This window comes from Macaca thibetana, chromosome 7 (genome assembly GCF_024542745.1).
Source record: "Macaca thibetana thibetana isolate TM-01 chromosome 7, ASM2454274v1, whole genome shotgun sequence".
In the NCBI taxonomy this organism is placed as follows: Eukaryota; Metazoa; Chordata; class Mammalia; order Primates; family Cercopithecidae; genus Macaca; species Macaca thibetana.
Window position 1 is genome coordinate 21,439,574 of NC_065584.1, and position 24,714 is coordinate 21,464,287.

Genomic DNA, 24,714 nt, shown 5'->3' on the forward strand with positions numbered 1-24,714 from the left:
TGGTACAAAAGTCACATGGCACAGAGGACTGAAAATATATTTGTGTGTGTGTGTGTGTGTGTGTTTGTGTATATTTATGTATTGTGACTCCATCAGAGGAACCATATTTCTTTTGTTTTTGTAACACTACTTAATATGGGACCTACGTAGAGATTTAAATGTTTTCATTAGAACCAGATTGAACCATTATGGATATAGCCAGTTCATAAATTTAGAACTAGTAACAAAAATACACTCAGTCATTTTAAGCCATGCTAATATAGACCAACAATCCTTTCTCATCTCATACTTGGCTACATGATATATGATGGTTGCCTTATTGAACATTATCCCTCAATGGCTTTCAAAACATTACCACTATTTTGGATCTCAGATGCAAAGAGTTGATCTAATCTCACTCCTCTGTTTGTTGCCATTGGTCATCTCTAACTATATAAAGACAATTTTCCCCTTATCATCTCAACTTTTCTCTTTCTCTCCTCTGTAATAAGTACACACTAACTTGTTTTAAATGGGTTATTTAATATTGCTGCATAATGTGAAATGCTTTATATTTATGTTTTTAATAGATACAAATAATGCTGTAATACAAAATTTCTAATTTTATCACTCAACATTTAATTACAAGAAATGTCAAATGTATATCAAAGTTGTACAAAGTGTACTGTGAGTATCCATATACCCATTACCCAGATTCAACCATTAATGTTTATTATCCATCTACTCTTCTCTCCATCCATTAATCTATCATATTGGGGTCATTTCAAAGCACATTGCAGATATCAGCACACTTCTGTCTATTTATATTATATGCTTATCATTACCTAGAGTCTAGTATTTGTTTGCAGTATTTAACATAAAACTTTAAAAATAATGGGCAAAATTCTTAATTGTACATTTGCTGAGTTTTGGCAAGTGTATATACCTGTTTAACTGAAAAACCATATCAAGATGTAGAACATTAGTTTACCTTAAAAAGCTCTCCCATCTTTCTTCCCAAATATTGCCATCCCGTTTCTGCTAAAGACAATATTTGTTTCTGATTTGTTATACTTTAGATGAGCTTTCCTATTCTAGAATTCTAAATAACAGATTCTTACAATATGTGCTCTTTCAGGTGAGATATCTTTCTCATAGCATCTTGTAGCATAGTTGGAATTTTTGTGACTGCTCCAAGGTTGCTTGAGGTTTTGACCATTGTTTTTGATCTGGTGTCATATTGGATAAGTTCTACAAATCTATCTTCACATTCACAAATTCTCCATTCTATTATACTACTATCCAGTGAACTTTTAAATTTCTGATACTGTTTTCAGTTCCAGAAATTTTCTTTTCTTGTTTTTAATAGTTTGTATTTATCTGCCACATTTTTTCTTTTTAATAAATTTAAGTACGTTGTACATTGTAGCTTAATTGAGTATAGTAATTATATGTGCTTTAAAATTCTAATTCAAAATCTGGAGGCACTGAAATATTTATTTTGGTTGATTGTTTTCTCTCTTGAGAATAAGCCACATTTTCCTAATTACTAATTTGAGTAATTTGGATTGTGTCCTGGACATTAGGAATGTTTTTTCGTCTCATCTCCAACATCTAACCTAGTTCTCTGAATAAATTTTTGATACACTATGTTTGTACATAATTATGGGGTAGATAGGAAACTTGTTACAGGCATAGAATGTGTCCTCATCAAGTCAGGGTATTTAGGGTACCCACCGCCAGAGTATTTACCATTTCTATGTTTTGGGAAAATTTCAAGTACTCACTTCTCTAAATATTTTGAAAAATGAAATACATTGTTTTTAACTATAAATCCCCCTTATTCTGTAATATGGTTTGGCTGTGTCCCCACCCAAATCTTATCTTGAATTGTAGCCCCCATAATTCCAACATGTTGTGGGAGGGACTTGGTGAGGGATAGTTGAATCATGAGGGTAGTTTCCCCACACTGTTCTCATAGTAGTGAATAAGTCTGATGAGATCTGATGATTTTATAAGGGTTTTTTCTCCTTTCACGTGACTCTCATTCTCTCTCATCTGCCCCCATGTAAGACGTGACTTTCACGTTCCACCATGATTGTAAGACCTCCCCAGCCACGTGGAACTCTTGAGTCCATTAAACCTATTTTTCTTTATAAATTACCTAGTCTCTGTCTTTATCAGCAGCGTGAAAACGGACTAATACACTCTGCTATCAAACATTATAACTCATTCCTTCTACCTAACTGTAGGTTTTTGTTTCCATTAACCAATCTCTATTCACCCATCTTCCCCGCTTCACCCACCCCCACCCACATATCCCTCTCCAGTCTCTGGTATCTGTTATACTACTGTCTACCCCCATGTCATCAACTTTTTTAGCTCCCATATATGAATTACATGTTCTCTGAAGACTTTTGATGTTTTTATTTTAGAAGGAAAATAACCTGGTTGGACTCAGACTGAAAGTCTATGTCTTGAGCAGCAGGACAAACAGAGTTCAGCTCTTTTTATCTCCAACTGAGCTGTTGGCAGTAAGCTGTACCCCAGGCATGTGTCAGGGGTCAGTCATAGAAGTGGTCACAGTTTATACACGGATTATCCACGTCTCTGGCTCTCTATTTTCCTAGGTTCCCTCCTCACTTTCTAGCATCTGTGGGCTACCCCACATTCTATCCTCTGGTTCTTCAGGTCAGAAAGACTACAAGTTTTCTATCATAGTTTCAATCACCCTCTGACTAAATTTTGGCCTGCCTTCATATTAAAAATCATAGAACAGAAAACTCATTCTGCACTAGTTCTTTCTTCCAAATTTGAACTCTCCTTCCCACTCTCCATGCTTTTGTTTACTCTCAAAGAGCTTTTCCTCTTTGCTTATTGTTCATGGTTTATAGTTGTTATCTTTGTGAGGGTCAGCCATACCAGAAATGGCAAAAGTTTACTTTGTATATTCACTTTACTGTATGTGCAAATAGTTTGTTGCTTCAGACTGTTGTTTAGCACTGCATATGGATTTATATTTTACTAATTTTTCCCATAGCAAATCTTTAATACCCATAATTATGTTCATTTTCTGCTATAATTTACTGACTTTGTGAATATTTTAAACTTTTCTATAAACCAAAAACAAAACAAAGAATCCTATAAATTTTATCTGCTATACCCTATAAACCAAACTGGCCACAATACCCTAATATTGTGTAAAGTTTCATTTCTTATTATGGATTTTCTTTTCTTCTCTCTCCCTCCTTTCTCTCTCTGCCTCCCTCCCTCCCCCACTCCCTCCCTCCCTCCTTCCCTCCCTCCCTCCCTCCCTCCCTTCCTTCCTTCCTTCCTTCCTTCCTTCCTTCCTTCCTTCCTTCCTTCCTTCCTTCCTTCCTTCCTTCCCTCCTTCCTTCCCTCCTTCCTCCCTCTTTCTCTCCCTCCCTCCCTTCTTTCCTCCCTGTATTAGTCCATTTTCACACTGCTGATAAAGACATACCTGAGACTGGGAAATTTACAACAGAAAGAGGTTTAACTGGACTCACAGTTCCATGTGGCTAGGGGAGGCCTCACAATCATGGTCAAAGGCTAGGAGAAGCAAGTCACATCTTACGTGGATGATGATAGGCAAAGAGAGCTTGTGCAGGGCAACTCCCTCTTATAATACCATCAGAGCTCATGAGACTTACTCACTATCATGAGAACAGCATGGGAAAGACCCGCTCCCATAATATAGTCATCTCCCATTGGGTCCCTTCCACAACACATGGGATTTATGGGAACTACAAAATGAGATTTGGCTGAGGACACAGAACCAAACTATATCATGCTGCCTCTGGACCCTCCCCAATCTCATATCGTCACATTTCAAAACCAATCATCCCTTCCTAATCGTCCCCCAAAGTCTCAACTGATTTCAGCATTAACCCAAAAGTCCAAGTTCAAAGTGTCATTTGAGATAAAGCAAGTCCCTTCCGCCTAGGAGCCTGTAAAATCAAAAGCAAGTTAGTTACTTCCCAGATACACCGGGAGTATAGGCATTGGGTAAATACAACCATTCCAAATGGGAGAAATTGACCAAAACAAAGGGGCTAAGGCCCCATGCAAGTCCAAATTCCAGCAGGGTAGTAAAATCTTAAAGTTCCAGAAAGATCTCCTTTGACTCCATGTCTTGTGTCTGGATCACACTGATGAAAGAGGTAAGTTCCCATGTTCTTGGGCAGTTCTGGTCCTGTGGCTTTGCAGTTTACAGCCTCCCTCCCAGCTGCTTTCATGGGCTGGCATTGAGTGTCTGCAGCTTTTCCTGGTGCATGGTGCAAGCTGCCAGTGGATCTACCATTCTGGAGTCTGGAGGATGGTGGCCCTCTTCTCACAGCTTCACTAGGAAGTGCCTCAGTAGGGACCCTGTTTGGGGACTCCAGCCCAACATTTCCTTTCCACACTGTCCTAGCAGAAGTTCTCCATGAGGGCCCCACCCCTGCAGCAAACTTTTACCTTGGCCTCTAGGCATTTCTATAAATCTTCTAAAATCCAGGCAGAGGTTCCCAAACCTCAATTTAGTTCTGTGTACCGCAGGTTCAACACCATGTGGAAACTGCCAAGGCTCGAGGCTTGCACCCTCTGAAGCCACAAACTGAGCTGTACCTTGGACCCTTTTAGTCACAGCTGGAGCAACTGGGACACAGGGCACCAAGTCCCTAGGCTGCACACAGTGCAGAGACCTGGGCCTGGTTCATGAAACCAATTTTTCCTCCTAGGCCTCTGGGCCTGTGATGGAAGGTGCTGCCATGAAGACCTCTGACGTGCCCAGGAGACATTTTCCCCATTGTCTTTGGGATTAATATTCGGCTCCTCATTACTTACACAAATTTCTGCAGCCAGTTTTAATTTCTCCTCAGAAAATGGAATTTTCTTTTCTATGGCATTGTCAAGCTGCAAATTTTCCAAACTTTTATGATCTGTTTCCCTTTTGAAACTGAGTGCCTTTAACAGCTCCCAAGTCACCTCTTGTATGCTTTACTGATTAAAAATTTCTTCCACTAGATACCCTAAATCATCTCTCTCAAGTCCAAGTTCCACAAATCTCTAGGGCAGGGGCCAAATGATGCCAGTCTCTTTGCTTAAACACAACAAGAGTCACGTTTACTCCAGTTCCTACCAAGTTTCTCATCTCCACCTGAGACCACCTCAGCCTGAACCTTATTGTTCATACCACTATCAGCATTTTTGTCAAAGCCATTCAACAAGTCTCTAGGAAGTTCCAAACTTTCCCACATTTTTCTTTCTTCTTATGAGTCCTCCAAACTGTTCCAACCTCTTCCTATTACCCAGTTCCAAAGTCCCTTCCACATTTTCAGGTATGTTTTCAGCAGTGCCCCACTCTGCTGGTACCAATCCACTGTATTAGTCCATTTTCATGCTGCTGATAAAGACATACCTGAGACTAGGCAATTCACAAAAGAAAGAGGCTTAACTGGACTCACAATTCCACATGGCTGGGGAGGCCTCACAATCATGGCAGATGGCAAGGATGAGCAAGCCACATCTTATGTGGATGGCAGCAGGCAAAGTGAGCTTGTGCAGGGAAACTCCCCCTTATAATAATGTCAGATCTCTTGAAACTTATTTGCTGCCACGAGAACGATGCGGGAAAGACCCACTCCCATAATTTGAGCTCCTTGTAAATTATGGATTTTAGTCCTTTGTCAGATACATATTTTGTGAAGATTTTCTCCCACTCTGTGGGTTGTCTGTTTACTCTGTTTACAGTTTAATTCAGTTTTAGTTTAGTTAAGTTCCATCTATTCATCTTCATTTTTGTTGTATTTGCTTTTAGGTTCTTGGTCATAAAGTTTTGGCCTAAGCCAATGTCTAAAAGAATTTTTCTGATGTTATCTTCTAGAATTTTTATGGTTTCAGGTCTTAGATTTATGTCTTTGGTCCACCTTGAGTTGATTTTTTATAAGGTGAGAGGTGAGAATCCAGTTTAATTCTTTTGCATGTGGCCTGCCAATTATCCCAGAACCATTTGTTGAATAGGGTGCCCTTTCCCCACTTTATGTTTTTGTTTGCTTTGTCAAAGATCAGTTGGCTGTAAGTATTTGCCTTTATGTCCTGGTTCTCTATTGTGTTCCATTGGTCTATGTGCCTATTTTTATACCAGCGCCACACTGCTTTGTTGACTATGGCCTTATAGTATAGTTTGAAATCAGGTAGTGTGATGCCTCCAGATATGTTCTTTTTGCTTTGTCTTGCTTTGGCTCTGCAGGCTCTTTTTTGGTTCCATATGAATTCCGTAATTCTTTTATTCTAATTCTGTGAATAATGATGATGATATTTTGATGGGAATTGCATTGAGTTTGTAGATTTCTTTTGGCAGTATGGTCATTTTCACAATATTGATTGTACCCATCCATGAGCATGGGATGTGTTTCCATTTGTTTGTGTCATCTATGATTTCTTTCAGCAGTGTTTTGTAGTTTTACTTGTAGAGGTCTTTCAAATCCTTGGTTAGGTATATTCCTAAGTTTTTGTTTTGTTTTGTTTTGTTTTTGTAGTTGTTGTTGTTGTTTTTTGCAGCTATAGAAAAAGGGGTTAATTTTTTGATTGATTCTCAGCTTGGTGGTTGTTGGTGTATAGTAGTGCTTCTGACTTGTGTACATTGAGTTTTCATCCTGAAACTTTACTGAATTAATTTATCAGACCTAGTAGCTTTTTGGCTGAGTCTCTAGGGATTTCTAGGCACATTGCTATATGTGCAAATAGTGTGTTGCTTTGTGTTTTTTAGTACTGCATATGGGTTAATATTTTACTCATTTTTCCCATAGCAAATCTTTAATACCCATAACTGTGTTATTTTCCCCATAATTTATTGATTTTGTGAATATTTTAAACATTTTTATAAAACAAAAACAAAAAATCCTTTTTTTTCTCTCTGATATATCCTGCAAACAAAACTGACCATGTTAATATTGTGAATTTATTTATACAATCCCTAGTGTGAGTTTGGTTATCTGCTTTCATCAACAGAACAGAGGGGCACATCTCTGGTTCTGTTTTTTGTGGATGCTGGTAGATTTAAAGGAGGTCATGATTTCAGAGCAGCAAGCAGAATTTCCACAACTTGCCCTTATTAGTCTGTTTTGCATTACTATAAAGGGATACTTGAGGCTGGGTAATTTATAAAGAAAATAAGTTGATTTAGCTCACAGGTATGCAGGATGTGCAAGAAGCATGGCACCAGCACCTGCTTTTCTAGTGGAAGCTTGTTGGAAGGTAAAGGGTAGCAGGTATCACATGGTGAAGAGGAAGGAAGCAAGAGGGAAAGGGGAGGAACAGCCAAATTTTATGGGAACAAACAGAGAACTCAGTCATTACTGGGAGAACGGCACTGTATTAGTCCATTTTCACACTGCTGATAAAAACATACCCGAGATTGGAAAATTTACAAAAGAAAGAGGTTTAATGGACTCACAGTTCCATGTGGCTGGGGAGGCCTCACAATCATGGTGGAATGTGAAAGGCACATCTCACATGATGGAAGACAAGAGAAGAGAATTAAAGTCAAATGAAAAGAGTTTCCCCTATAAAACCATCAGATCTCATGAAACTTGTTCACTACCATGAGAACAGTATGTGGGAAACCTCCCCCGTGATTCAATTGTCTCCCTCTAGGTCCCTCCCACCACATAAGGGAATTATGGAAGCTACAATTCAAGATGAGATTTGTGTGGGAACATAGCTAAACCTTACGAAGCATCAAACCCGTTTTGCAAGATATGCCTCCATTATCCAGATACCTCTTACCAGGCCCCCCATATAATATTGGCGATCACATTTCAACATGATATTTGGAGGGGAGAAATATACAAACTATATCACTACTTTTAGCAACTTTGTTGTGCTGTGCTCTCAATAGTTTGTCAGAACCCTTCTGCAAAACCTTCCCTATTAATTCCTCTGTAGTTGCTCCCATCTGAGTTCAGTCCTTCCTTTACTGAAGCTAACAATTAGACTTCATCTGTCAATACCCTTGTCATCCTGTCCAGGTGTCTGTGCTCTTTTTTGGATGCACTCTTGACCCCAAAGATATTAGGCTAGTTCTGCTGACTTTCTTCACTTAAAGTGGTAAAGGGGAGGGAGTGATATATCCCGGACTATGTGGCAGAGAGCAGAATACAAGCCAATGCTCTCTCTTTTAGTCATCACCTAGCTGTCATAGATGACCTCTTTGGCACTTGGTTGTTGAACCCTTAAAACACAAAGTCAAGACTTCCTTCCTGCTGAGAAGTGGGCAATGATGAGCAACTTATTGTCCCTTGCACTGTAGCGTAAGTGTGGCCTTGGGCCTGAGACATTTTCTTTCTTGTTTCTGTTTTTGTTTTTGTTTTTGAGAAGGAATTTTGCTCCTGTTGCCCAGGCTGGAGAGTGCAATGGCGCAATCTTGGCTCACCACCACCTCTGCCTCCTGGATTCAAGCGATTCTCCTCCCTCAGCCTTCTGAGTAACTGGGACTACAGGCACGCGCCACCACGCCCAGCTAATTTTGTATTTTTAGTAGTGACGGGGTTTCTCCATGTTAGTCAGGCTAGTCTTGAACTCCCGACCTCAGGTGATCCACCCGCCTCGGCCTCCCAAAGTGCTATGATTACAGGTGCGAGCCACCTTGCCGGGCCTGAGACATTTTCTTATAAAGAAATGACGAGTCCTCATAGACTGTGCTCTGCATGTGACCTTGTTTGGAAAGACCTTTCTTTGTCTGGATGTGTACTCCTTTGTATTGCTGATGCGTGTATGTCATATGACACATGGCCATCCTCACTGCTATATCTATTCTTGGCAGAGAGACAACTAGGTTCTTCACTTGCAGCACAAGAGGGGTGCATGCAGAACATGTCCCTGCAATGGCAATGAGCCAAGACCTGCTGGCCATGAACTGGAGGTCACTACTGAAGATCTTTCTCTATGTTTTCTCTATTGATTCACCCAGTGCTTGTGTGAGTTGCGTCTTTCTTGGAAACCCCAACACTTGCAAATCATGCAGTGGATGGCATATTAGAACTGATCCTCTAGAGGGTAGGCAAAATGTGTCACTTGCCTGCTATTTCCCTTACCCCGCATATTTCTCAGAGATTTCTCAGTCCACACCTTACCTTTCAACATCTAAGGCACCTCCAAAATTGGGTTGGGGAGCATCACACTAGCCCATTATTAATTTACATCTAGTTGGAAAATGGTTATTATAATAAAAGTGTTTTATTTCTTTTTACCATTTGAAATTACTGTTACAAAGATTTTGTCAGTTTTATCACGAATTATGGGTAATTTCTGTCATTTAAAAGGCATTACAAATTTTACTCCTACTGGCAGAATAATATCCAAGTGGACAAATATACCATAACTAATTTAACTATTTATATAGTTTTGGAATTTGAACCCTTTGACTTTTTTTTTCTTTTTACTTTTATAGCTGATGTTGTGATGAGCATTTTTATCAAAATGTACTAGTTTGCTGTGCCCACTGTTATGAATTACCACACACTTGCTAACTCAAAACAGCATAAATTTATTATTTTACACTTCTGGGGGCCAGATGTCCAAAATCTGTATCAGTGAGCTGAAGTCAACGGGCAAGCAGGGCACCACTGCCTCCGGAGGCTCTAGGAGAAGACTTGTCCATAACCTCTTCAACATCTGGTGGGCACTGTCATTCCTTGCTTTTTGCCACATCACTGCAGTCTTCAATGCCAACATTTTTTAATCTCTCTCTGTTCTACCTCCACATCACCTTCGCCTCTATTCTTGTGTGTTTGTGCTGAATCGTTCATTGCCTTGCTCTTATAAAGAATACGCTTGAGAGAGCAAGTAGGACTCAGCAGATAATTCAGGTTAATATCCAAACCTCAAGATCCTTGACTTCACATTTGCAAAGTCTCTGCCGCATAAGGTAACATTTAAAAGTTCCAGCAATTGGGATATCTTTGGAGGTGGTTATTCTGTCCACTGCACTGCCCTTACAGTTTTACTCGTTATTTTTTTCTCAGAATTAGCAAAACCAGATTGATGGGGGCTAAAACTTTAAGGCACCAATATACATTGCTATCATGTTTTCCAAAGTCATAATTCTTACGTACATCCAGCACAGCAATGTAGAAAGACACTCTTTTTATTGTCTGCACTTTGATTTTTATAGGTGAGAAATTGGTATAGATTTTATCTTTTTCATTGTTAATAATGAGGACTGGTTTTCTGTGTGCTTGCTTATTAATTATCTGCTTTTTAAACATTATATCTTTTGTCAACTCTCTTTCTCAGTATATTGTACAGTTTTTTAATTGGAAATTTATTAAAATAATGTTCTAATTTTTGCGTACACTGATCCAGGCTTTTGTCAAAGGCTAGAAATACCTCTTATCTTCAGAGATCAGAGGCATTGTATGTCAATACTATTGGGTTCAGTTGTTTCTTCAATTATATTTTAAATGGACGAGAATGTGCCCAACATGAGATGAACTAAGTACTATCTTCATTCACAAATCTGACCTTATGCAAACAGAAAGAGGCACTAGAGGTCTCTGTCTTTCTGCACACATTGTGAAAAGGCCACATAAGGACACAGTAAAAAGGCAGCTGCCTACAAGTCAGGAAGAGAGGCCTCACCAGAAACCAATACTGCTGGTGGCAACTTGTTCTTGGACTTCAAGCCTGCAAAACTGTGAAAACATAAGCTTCTGTTATTTAAGCTACACAGTCATTGGTATGTAGTTATGGCAGCCTGAGCAGACTAATACAATGTATATGTTCCAAATAGAACTGTACTTAAATGTATCTTCTGCCTATTAGGACCTCACAGTTCAGTTGGGGGTGTGGAATGCAAACACGTTAGCCACTTAATAACATATGAAACGTGATCTGTTTTCTTCTGTTTTTGTATCCATGTGTCCTATTTACCCATGGTGTCTGTATCTAAGTATATGTTTGTGTGCTTCTTTGCATTTTCTAATCAACTATTTTGAACCAAGCAGTTGTCCATTCCATTATTCCTGAGACTTGCCTTAAATAAAGAAGACATTTTTGAATTTGAAAAAGAAAGAAGAAAGTTAGTTTATTTTGATAAGTTTAAAAAATATGTTCCTAGGATATATGAGCCCAATATTATTGCAGAAAAAAATATCTACAACTGTAACATTTTGCTTACCTTAAGTATTTCCCTAATGTTTCTCACTGTGTGATAAAAGGCATTTGACTCAGAAGTCAATTCTTTTAACTATCTTTTTCCTCACTTCTTTAATAATGTCTGTTTTCTCATTTCATACAGTAGTGTTATTGGATTCGTAGCAGCAGTTCTGCATAGTATCATTTACCTGTGAGCTAAACCAACAAATTCAAAGAGTTTCAAATTGTGAAATCTGATTTTGTAGCATTATACTAAATGGCAATCAGATGGAAAAGACATTGAAATGTAAATGTACCAAGAAAAATGCACCAGTAGGTGTTGTGTTATTTTCCTCATACGCTGAAATTTCATTGCCAGAAAACGATAGCAAAAAATCTAATAATGTCAATCACAGCTCTAAGGTTTCCAAGAGAATTTTTAAAATCCCATTTTAAGTCAGAAAATATTAAGATTTAGAGAGTTAGGCTATAGTAGAAAGACCACAACTTATGAATCACAAGTCATGAACTAGGTTTATGGTCCAGTTATACCAATTATAATGGAAGGATATAGAAAATGTCCTTAACTTTCTGTGTCGTGGTTTCCTCTAACTACTGAGATGACTTGTTGTAAAATAGTAGTATGCTATATTATACTGAATAACAAACAAATAGTGTGGAAAGTGGAATCAACTCTGGGAAGTCTATGACCCTGTTGGAAGAGCCAAGGCTACAAAGGTCAGAGGAACTGCTGATAGCATTTCAGAAATTTTGAAGTACAGAAATCACTGATGAAACCAAATGAATGTCTCAGTTTTACGTGGGTTGATTCATATTTTGACACTGGAAAGCTACTGGCAAAATGTATTACCTGCTGTCTTCCAAATTCCTCATGTTTCCCCACTAATGCCAATGCAACTCTCCATGTCTTCAATTTTTTTTAATCGTCAACGGGAGTTTTTCATTTGCAGAGCATAAACTGGAACCCCAATGGCAAGAGAGTCTAGAAAATGTAGTTTCCAGGCTTTTAGCTTCTCTAACAGAAGTGATAGCAGAGAACAGTGTGGGAATGGACCTGAGATTTCAATAGACTATTCATGTAAACTCATTCCACATAGGAAATGCATATCAACCTAATCCAATCCACCACTAGTTTTGTGTGGTTTACCTACAAAATGCAGTTTAAATTCACTTTACTTTGACCTTCTTACACTGCAACCACTATAATTTGAGATTGTTTCTCACGTGGACTAGTATGATAATTGTCTTGTTTTCTTCTTTCCAATTTGCTCTTTGTATTATCTGTAAGTTTGGTTATGCTGTGGTTGCCAACAATCCCCAAATTGCAATAGCTTAACCCAACCAGTATGTATTTAATGCTCACATATTATGTCTCATATAAATTTTCAAGAGACTCTGCTGCACATAGTCATTTAGGGTGTCAGGATGACTGAGACTTCACTTCCTCTATTGCCACACCATTAGAACTGAAGAATGGAGAACTATTTGCAGAATCTTTGCTGACTGCACCCACAAGTGACATGACCCTATTCAACTCCGAGAAATATGACAAATTGAACATTTGGTTGAAACTATTGTTTATACCATACCACCTATAATCAGATTTCTACATTTAGCCAGAGTAGTAGTTATAAAATGTAAACCAGATTATATTATTTTCCCTTTTAGAAACCTTCAGGATGGCCATCGTGTACAAAATACAACAAAACTGATTATATCCTACCAGTCCCGGCAGGATCTGGAGTGCCATTTTTTGATCATGCTTCTTATCATTCTCTTCTTGCTCACTGCAGTTTAAGATGTTGGTTTTCTTTATGTCCTTGAAACAGGCCAACGTAGTTTTTGTGTAGGCCCTTGACATCTGTCATTCCTTCTGAGCAGAGCTGTTTTCAGTGAACTCTCTGAATAACTACTTATCATTCCTTAGGTCCCTATTTAACTGTCAGCTCCAACCTTTACTCTTTAGTGTAACAACTTTACATCACTTTTTCTCATCTACAAATTTACATTAAGCTGAGACTATCTATTGAATATCTATTTATGCGTCCTTCTTTCAGGGTTAGCCAATTTTAAAACCCTACACGTTTTCTCGTTTGTTAAATGATGATAACTTCTGTCTGTATTTCTTATACACACACACACACACACAAACACACACACATACACACACACACAAACTAGTTAAGAAATCAATATGAGAACCTTCCCCAAATAGAAAAAAGTCAAACAAAAATCATATATTTGCTAATTCAAATTTATTGTGTATCAAAACACAAATTATCATATTTAGCAATTAGCTAACATCTGTTGATAAGGGTGATATCATTTCCGTTTTTCTAATATCAGCTAATATTTATTTCTCTCTCTATATATACACACACTCACATACATCATGTGTGTGTGTGTGTGTGTGTGTGTGTGTATGTATAACCCTACTTGGCATAGCACTTAGCCATTGTGCTCTTAGTTGGGTTATTATGGAATTATCTGGAAGGTCTGACAACTAATATTTCCTTGGTTAATACTAAATTGAGTCATTCTTAGCATTTTATTAATAAAATAAGGCATCCTTTTAGAGAAATATGAGCATTTACTTGGGCTCAGACAAACCTGAAGTACAAGCAGGGCTCTGCTCCTTCTAGCTGTGTGACATTAGGCAAGTTTTGGGGCCCCAGACTTTACATTTACATACTTCCAAAACATAGAAGGATTTCTGGGACATTTTTGGATAATATCACTATCACGATTCTTGTCTCAATAAATATTGATTCTCTAATAATCTCTCCCAAATATGAACTGGAAAGGATTTATAATGTAGTATATGATTAATTTTTAAAGAAATATAAAGAAAATACACCAAAAATTATTTCTCCAAGTGTTTCAGAATGAAGGCATTTTTATTTAAAAATGAACTTGAATGGCAAAAGAAAGGCTAGAAATATCAAATTAGAAAAAAAAGAAGAGATGATCCCAACATGGGATATATGAAGTTTTGGGCAACTTTGGGGACACTTCAAGATATAATGAGCAAGACAAAGCAAGTCTGACCAAGCTCATGTGAATCTAAGACTTCATGACTTTGGAAGAAAGCAAATTTTTTAATATAAAACAAAGATACGTTAATGACTACACTTCAAAAAATTGTTTGAAATCTTTTACAAGTATATATATATATGGCTAAATTGAAGAACGCTTGACCTAGAAGAGATCTGAATGAATTTACACACTGAAAAATAAAATTTAGGCTTAATTTATGAAAAACTATCAATCCTTAAAATGTTACACAAGATGCGTAGTAGCAAAGAATACCAATTTAAACATGTAACTTGAAGATAGATATTAAAAAGGTAGATAAATATATTTTTGATATTTAAACTTCAGCTTTAATTTTAGAGGAGCATTAAAAATAAAATGCATGCACAAATTTTTTCCCTGATAGGATTGGTTTTCTCATAATTGATTACTAGATGGGCCAATTAAAGTAATACAAAAATGCGATATGATATTAAGCATACTGATAGCTTTTCAGTGACACATAAATTGATTTGATTACATGACAACAAAATATCAATGTAGATGAATTATTAGCTACTTACCCCTATCTGATTTTGTCTAGTGGTAATTTAGGAAGCAAAATGCTTTCCTTAGAAAGAGTCCTATGCATTATGGTTGTTTGATGAAGTTACAGCTTCTTTTCATAAACCATAAATTAGAAAGCAAAGTTCTTAAAGATCCTCAAAAACAACAGAAAAGTGTTTAATAATCAAATGAATTTAGGAGACCGTGAATTGGAGACTATTAAACATGTTTTCTGCTTCAATTTTGATTGACTTAATATTATTGGACACTGATCTCAGAGGATAGTGTGGTGTGCGGTGTTTTCCAAACCCATTTGTCCATGGAGTATATTCTGTAAAATAGAAACATGTAGTCTACAGAACATAATCCATGAATAAATATCTTTCAAAAGCTCAGGGCATAATGGAACTATTTAGTAAAAGCCAAATTGGAGTTTGTTTCTCAAGCTGTGAGAAAAGTTTTTCATCAGAAAGGCCCCTGGAGAACTCTGAAGATGTGTATGAGAGAAAGCTTTCAAGAAACGAAGATAAATAGCATTTATCTTGACACCAAATGGAGGCAGGGTAGAGGTGAGCTAGCTCCAACTGCTATAACTTTATGGCATCAGGACATTCAGAGCTTGAATTGTGAAATAAGTTCAGGAAGCATCTCTTAAAACCTCTTGCTTTGAATTTGTAGCCAGCAAAATGATGGAGTGCACACAATGCCTTCCCAGGATGATCTCAACGGGTTTAGTGAGCATCAAGCTTATTTACCCTCACAGATCATTTATGTTGTGCTTGTTGTACGAAATTATTTCCTTTCTTTTAGTCTATCTACATTCTACTCATCTTTCAAGACCCCACTCAAATCCTGCCTCCACCATTAAGCATGCCCATTAAGCTTTTATTGACAATTCAATCTCCTCATTTACAGTGTTTAGTTTACTTGCCGCCTATTTTTCCTCTCTCTCTCTCTTTTTTTTTTTTTTTTCTTTCCAAGGTTTATCTTAGGCTCAAAGGTTGTATGTGCAGGTTTGTTTCATGGCTAAATTACATGTCATAGGGGATCGGTGTACAGATAATTTTGTCACCCAGGTGTCAGCATAATATCCAACAGGTAGTTTTAAAAAAATTTTTATTTCAATGGCTTTTGGGAACAGGTGGTTTTTGGTTACATGGATAAGCTCTTTCGTGGTGATTTCTAAGATTTTGGTGAACCTGTCACTTGAGCAGCATACATTGAACCCAGTGTGTAGTCTTTTATCCCTCACTTCCCTCCCAACCTTTCTCTCAAGTCCCCAAAATCCATTATATCATTCTTATGCCTTTGCGTCCTCATAGCTTAGGCCCCACTTATAAGGGAAAACATACAATATTTGGTTTTGCATCCATGAGTTACTTCATATAGAATAATGGTCTTCAACCTCCATCCAGGTTGCTGTAAATTCCATTTTTTTTTTTCTTTTTTGGTTGAGTAGTATTCCATTGTGTAGATATACCACATTTTCTTTATCCACTTGTTCACTGAGGGCATTCAGGCTGGTTCCATATTTTTGCAATTGCAATTTGTGCTGTTATAAACATGCATGTGCTTATCTTTCTCATATAATAACTTGTTTTCCTCTTGGTATATACTCAGTAGTGGGATTGTTGGGTCAAATGGTAGTTCTACTTCTAGTTCTTTAAAGAATCTCTATACAGTTTTCCACTGTGGTTGTACTAGCTTATCTTCCCACCAGCACTGTAAAAGTGCTCCCTTTTCACCACATCCACACCAAAATCTGTGACCAGGATCTGAAAAACAGATGCAACAAAAACAAAAATAAATGTATGGGACCTAATTAAACTAAAAAGATTGTGCACAGCAAAATAATAATCAACAGAGTAAACAGACAACCTACAGAATGGAAGAAAATATTTGCTAAACTATGCATCCAACAAGGGACTAATATCCAGAATCTACTATGAACTCCAACAAATCAGTAAGAAAAGAAACAAATAATCTCATCAAAGGCCGAGGATATGGATAAATAGCTCTCAAAAGAAGATATGCAAATGGCAAAAAAATGGGAAAAATATTCAACGTCACTAATTATCCGGGAAATGCAAACTAAAACCACAATGAGATATCACCTGACTCCCGCAAGAATAGTCATAATTAAAAAATAAAAAAAGAATGCTTTATTATTATGGAATCCCCTTCTTTGTCCTTTTTGACTATTGTTTGTATTAAACTTGAGTGCAAAGTGGTTAAACTCTTCACTTAAAAGGCACAGAGAGGCTCACTAAAAAGTCTATCCAGTTCCATCAAGGATCTCAAATAGGTCTTAATCTCCTCCCTAGAATCCCATTACTTTAGTGTGGTAATGTTTAGTGAGGGTTAGGAGCAAAAGAAAACTAATTTTGTTTTAATTACAATACTTCTGGTATCTACAATTTTTAGAAGAAAATGCACACAATGTATTATTTTTTATTAATGCAATAATAGTCGATTTCAACTCCTTTTTTGTGCAGTTGTTTGTAAAAGTGATGCTCAATTTATAGCTGATAAAACTGGGTGCTTAAATTCATCGCAGAAAAAAAAGTTCAAACCTTTGGAAGAAAAAAAGCTTGAGGCATATCAGCTCTGCCCGAGCATCCACTCACATCTGTCCTAAATCAATAACTCCTTTAAACTCTCCCAACTTTATTCAACCATCTCTTCTTTGAATAAATATTTATTAAGAATGTGTTATGAGACCAAACCTGTGGATAAGACAGTGAAATAAATACAGTCTCTAAGCTCAAATAGTCTCTGGGAGCAAAAAAGAGGTGAAGCTGACACAAATGGGGAGAACACTCATAGCTATTTTTTTCAGGCTGAGTTTCCTATGCCATGTTATGCAGCACAGTGTAATAAATATCAGAGACTTGGGAAATATCTGATAAATACATCAATCAGTTTGAATTGATGTAAAATTCAACAAGACATATAATTAAAAACCTATCAAAAATCACATACAATACAAATACTACTTCCTCTTCAAATATACCCAACATTATTTATATAACCATACACCAATACCTATGTATATTCAGCGGGCATTCATTGGATATTAACCATGAAGAAGGATTTTCACAACTAAGGTAACATCATATAAGAAGAAGATGATGTCCGGTGGAGTAATGTCGTATAATTGAGATAAAGAGATTAAAGGTGAAAACTTACTTAACGTTATGAAGTAATAAATTGTGGGATACGATTTCAAATTTAATCCTTTTGTTCAGTGCTGCTGCCTTCACACTACGCAATGCTTTATACTAGACAACGGATAAAAAAAGAAGGAGATCTGGGAAAGAAAACCATAGTTTAACCTTTTGACAAAAGATAAGGTGCAAGAAAGAAAGGAAAAATCAAGAGACAGAGCTAATCTGTGAAATTATTATGTGTCCCTGTATACGCCACCCACCCCTCCATCCCCCGCCCAACCACCACCACACATACACACAAAAGCTTCTTGATACCACCTGGAGTACTTTTTGCCCCATCCTGACATACATAATCCATGTCAGAATTACTTTTTGCCCCATCCTGACATACATAATCCGTGTCAGAATTTCCCTTATTCAGCCACTTGAAGTAGAGGGGGTATCATAAAGGGGTGCTACATGTTCACCCAGAGCTATAGTAATGAGCAACACTATACTTTTCTTTTAAAAATAATTTTAAAAAGAAAGTGTGGGTGTAAAATTAGGTTGGAGGACAAAAATAATAAGATGAAGTTATAAAATCCCAAGAGACGCTTTACAATATGGGGATGAAGCTCTAGTCATACACGTCCAGTAGGAAACTGTCTATTTTTCTACTGACTAGTATTTTCCACTGTAGTTGAAATACTCAAATTATTATAATTTGCATGCAAGTGTCATCACTACTTAAAAGAAGTAACTGTCGGTAGTTTATTTTAAAGGACACTTGTTAGAATGCTGACGGTTTTGATTTGACTTGAGCCAGCATTTTTTAATGTTTTATAAGAATTACCTAATACTTGTTTGAATTTAAAAATGAGTAAACTCAGTACCCTAAGGAAATCATCATTTTAAATCATTCATTACATTTTTAAATATATTTCATTGAATCAAAATTAACATATAATAATGTTAAAACATTAAAGATAATAACATGAATAAGACAGGTATATATGACATCCTTTATTTATTACAGACTAATAATCATTTTCTGTACTTGCATAAATTCTATCTGTTATTTGCAGATGAGGAAGGTCACTGACTAAAGGACTCATTTCCCCATGTGGACCATACTATTTGGTAATATGGAAAGAATTTGAATTTTCTTAGTATGAATAGACAGAACATTTTAGAATTCACAATGTTCTGATATAAACAACTCTCATAATAGCAGTTTAACGAAAGATCAAATAAGGTACTGATTGAGGGGATGACTTAAAAGACCACATCTCTGGCTGGGCGTGGTGGCTCATGCCTGTAATCGCAGCACTTTGGGATGCTGGGGCAGGTGGATCACCTGAGGTCAGGAGTTCGAGACCAGCCTGGTCAACATGGTGAAACCCCGTCTCTACTAAAAATATCAAAAATTAGTCAGGCATAGTGGCGGGCACCTGTAATCACAGCTCAGGAGGATGAGACAGGAGAATCGCTCGAACCCGGGAGGTTGCAGTGAGCTGTGATCGTGCCACTGCACTCTACCTTGGCAACAAGAGTGAAACTCAGTCTCGAAAAAAAAAAAAAAAAAAAGGAATATCTTATGACCATAGTGGTGACTGAGGGCCTCTTGAAACAGGCCTTCTCGTGTAGATAATACTCATTAGCCATAGCATACATTTAAAAATCCTGTCTCTACTAAAATACAAATAATTAGCCAGGTATGGTGCCATGCACCTGTAACCCCAGCTACTCAGGAGGCTGAGGCAGGAGAATCTCTTGAACCCGGGAGGCGGAGGTTGCAGTGAGCCGAGATTGTGCCACTGCACTCCAGCCTGGGTGAGAGCAAGATTCTCTCTCTCTCTCTCTCTGTCTCTCTCTCTCTCTCTCTCTCTCTCTATATATATATATATATAAATTTGACTGTGAAAACTATTGTATGTAATATAAAATATATAATATATAACTGTATATTACATATATTTATATATAATTCATCTATAATATAATTTTTATATTTTATAATAATATAATATATATATATATTGATTTGACTGTGAAAACTTTTTTTTATTATTTTTTTGAAATGGAATCTCACTCTGTCACCCAGGCTGGAGTGCAGTGGAGCGATCTCTGCTTACTGCAATCTCTGCCTCCCGGGTTCAAGCCACTCTGCTGCCTCAGCCTCCTGAGTAGCTGAAATTACAGGTGTATGCCACCACACCCAGCTAATTTTTGTATTTTTAGTAGAGATGGGGTTTCACCATGTTGACCAGACTTGTCTCGAACTCCTGACCTCAGGTGATTCACCTGCCTCGGCTTCCCAAAGTACTGGAATGACTGTGGAAACTTTTGATGAGGTTACCCGAGATAGTTACCTTCTAGACAGCTCAATTTGCTCCAAATCTCAGTGACTCCTAAAGTACAAGATAGCAGATCCTGCTTTCCAGAATGAAAATTTGCAGTGAAGCAGAATGAACCCAATCAAAACTCAATGAGAGAATCCTGAAATAAAATGTTTTGAGTAAAGCAAAATGACTAGTAACCTAGGCTCCTTACAACGGCTTAAGGGTCCAGGTTGAAGATTAGTGCTGTCCCCCAGCACAGCTGAGGCAGAGGAGTCCTCTGAATACAGCTGTCAGGCCAAGATGTTGTACTTTGTGGAAGAGCAGGAAGGAGAACTGAGAGAGTGAGGGAGAGATAAACGCAGACTCTGTGTTTGGCCCTATGGTAGGTGGGAATCTAGACCTGGCATCATCAACAAGTAGATGAAGATTTATGAGATAAAGGAGTTATCTCAAAGGTTTATGAGATAAAGCATTGTTAGTCTTCAGTGCTGACTCATTTGGACAGTGAGAAACAATGGAAATGTATCCAAATTGCTTTCTTCTCTGCCAGCCTCAAAAAGACAAGCACAAATAGAAATGACCCTTTGACCAGGTAAACACCTGGAATTCTTGGACAACTCAACAGTAGAGCAGCTCAAGATTGCAGTATTAGATTCTCTTTTCATAAGTTATAAAGGAGCTTTGGCAGTTACTTAGAAAATGCTATGCTGTTATATTTATTTCTTGAGCTTATGGAGCAATTTATGAAAGTAAGCAAAAGGGTAATGAGTGGGAGAAGTTTTATCACATAAATTTTGAACCTTTTGAATCAGTTTTCAAAGGCAACAAAGAAGAAATACAAAAGTCAAGTGGTTTATTTAGGGTCACAAGTGACAAATGGGTCAGTGCTGTTCCTACTTTCCTAAGCAATCTTAATTTCCTCAGCAAAATTATAAAAACAAAATAATTGTTTCCAGAGGGAAAAGATATGTGGGTAAAAGGTACATTTGATAAATGAAAAACTTTCTCCTAAGTTTTATTAATACACTTAAAATATTGCATTCACAAAGTACATAAGATAACTTTCTTGAAATCTACTACTCATTTCAATACATAAATATGCATATGTCACTAATAGTAAAAAAGTTCAATCTGAAAATTTAGACATATGATAGATGTATTCACTTGTGGAATAAATATTGACTAAAACATTGTGTATCAGGGATTATTGAATTATTTAATTGATCACTAGCTTTAAAAGGGATCTAATTTTTTGTCATATAAAAGTATTCACTGTAGGATCTTAGAAAAAGACTCAATCAATGCCTTTAAAATTGTTTTTTATATAATGATCCAATTTGTTCACAAAATTTCATGATTATGACTGGTCTATTAGGTGTAGCATTAATACTTACTTGTGTTTTAATTAAACCTATCCAAGAAGAGAGGGGTCAAGTTCTGGCTCTTGTTCCAAAAATTGTATTTCTCAAACCATTCTAGTATTTTTTGCTCAAGGTATTCCTATGCCTTTCCTATTATAAATACTAGAGTATTTCGAAACACATTTTACTTGAGTATTAATGAACTCAGTGGTAGACTATGTGAATTATTAGCCATTTGATTATTTACCAGAGGCCAATTGCTCTAATTTAATACATAAAATAATTGGACAACTTAGTGAAATGGTACTTAGAAAGTCACAATAGTTGAAAAGAATACCTTTCCAACATTCACCATTTCAGAATAAATAACAGGATTGTATATATTTATTTTGACTTAGTTATTTTAAAGTGAGTGTTTAAAAAACAAGCATAATCATAATTTGATGTGTCACCAACATGCCTTTTTTACGAAGAGGAACTTTGTGTTCATGGAGTTACAATTAAATTAAATATTAAATAATTTTTATTCCGTCCAAAAACAGATTCACTTATTTACAAGGCTATGTGAATATGTGTTTCATTTACTTCAAGTTCGTGCTTCTAACAATATTGCCAGTTCAGGAAACATAGTCTAAAAGAATGGAAATTGCTGGTAGTGTTTTTTTTTTTTTTTAAGTTTATACAGCTTTGACCTATCTTGATGGACTGAAGGGATGGTGATGAAAATTGTAATCTTAATAAATCTCCCGCAGCTAGAGGTTTAAAACTCATACTGTTTCAAATTAGTGAGGACAGCAATATTTATTTGCTGCCGAATTCCAGTCAGCATGGCATTTCAGCAGGAAACACTTTATAAGACTTAAACTTATGAGTAGCAAAGTTGAAAACCCATGTTAAAGTAAAGGAATAGAAACTAAACACAGTCAGTGATTCATTCTAAATTTTAAAAAAATAAACTTTATAATTTCCTTTTCCTTGTCTTTCTTCACTACCATTAGCTTCTTTTCAAATATGGCAATGAATCCTGGCATTAATAGAGGACTTATAATATTCCAAGAGCTTTGAAATGTATCATCTCATTGGACTAGCATGGATTTAGTTAGAAAAGAACGATGATCCCCAACTGTAGAAGAGGTCATTCAGGTAATATATCCAGTTGTTCAAAATTGCATCTTATATTCGTTCATATGTTAGAGATAATAAGAAACTATCTCAGATGAAGTTATCAGAGGATTGGCTCTCTACCAACAATTCATTCTGATAGTGAACATGGAATCTACCAGAAGGTCAATTAGCCATAGTAATTACATGGTGAGAAAGAGAGATGCAGGTAGAATGGTTGGATAGTACCTAGTAAGAGAGAAAATAATCAAACAGCCTCTTCTCATGCCTTCAACTTTCGCATGTATTTCCTTGCCAAGACTAAAAACCATTCTTGGTTTTCCTTCCATCTCAATGGCTTATTGTCTCAGTCTCATCATTTGTCTTATTGTCTCAGTCAACATCGTTTTCTTCCTTTATGAAGGAGAAGCCCAGAAATAATCCTCTAACCTCTTTCTCAGCTACACTTAGACCTCTTGTGACTTTATTCAGTCCCATGGATTTTTAACACCATCTCTACACAGATGTCTCTCAACTTGACAGCTACATACCCATCTTTTTCTTGAATTCTAGATTTGCATAGAACGGCAAATCTACTAAACACTTCAAACTTCACATGTCAACATTGAAGTCTTGATTTTCTGGCCAAATCTACTATTCCCATTTTAAAGAAATAACATTGCCATTTACCATGTTGTTCAGAAAACACATGATAGAACATCTTGATTTATCTTTTTCTCATAGCCCATAACTAATTCATAAGCAAATTCTGCTGGTGGCAACTTAAAAATGTATTCCAATACTCAACAACTTTGTTGAGTATGATTAAAGAGCATAACTATTATCATCTCTTGCCTGGACTACTACGGGAGCCTCCTGTCTGGTTTCTTGCCTCTACCTTTGCCCTCTGACGTCTGTGGCTGACACAGTAAATTCTGACAGAGCAATTCTGTCAAAATGTATATTGGATTAAGCCATTCTCTTGTCAAAACATTTTCATCTTTTTCTGTATATTTATAGTCTTACATGGTCTAACTACTGGTTACATCTCCAATAGTATTTCCAACAACTTCCCTACTTACTAAGCTGCCATCCTTGTTCATCTTGAATATGCCAAGCATACTGGCACCTCAGGATACTTATACTTCCTGCCCCCTTTGCCTGGAATGCTTTCTACGAATATAGATTTATGGTTCCCTCATGTATTTGTTTGCCTGTCTTTTCTTCTTGAATGCAAGCTCCACTAGAGCAGAAAGGCCTTCTCTCTTGTTTGCTGTTCTATCTCTAGTGGCAGGAAGGCAGAAGTGCAGGAAATAAGAAAGGAAGGCAGGGGAGGGAAGAAGGGAGAAATGAAGTAAATGAGTGGAAATGTGGCCTGTAGTGGCAAGGGACTATGAGAAAGATTTTTATACCAGTGAAGTAGAAATCAGTGCCCCAATATCTAAAGCAGCTTGCTAAATTGTAGAAATGGTTGATGACTGGAACACCATTCTGTCAAACCCAAGCTTGCTAGACTAATTGGTTCTGTTACAGAGAAAATAAGTTCCACTGGGGCCACTTGTTAAGAAGTAGAAATAAATAAGGAAAGCATCTTTGAGAGACTTTTCCTGAGCATTCTGTTTAAAGTGAAAAACAATGAGGAATATAGAAATCATATCTCAAAATGATAATCATAGAGGAAATAATATTAACTATATGTATGATGTAAATAACTGTATTGAAGATGATGGGATATTTCATCAATTCATTTACCACGCAATACATATTGACTATCACAATTCAGGCTTTGCTCTACCCTCACTTTTTGATAAACAGACCAACTTCCATGGTCTCATAGAACTTATAGTCCAGTGAGAAAGAGAGATGGCACTATTAAATGGATGAAATAGTATTAGCTAATAAGTTAGTTCTAAATAGAAAAGACCTGGAATAGAGCGTCTGGGTGAATGGATAAAACCTCTGTAAGTAGGTGATATTTAAATTAGCATCTTAAGGATCAAGGACAATTATACCACGTAAAACTGAGCAGAGTACAAAGTCTCAGAG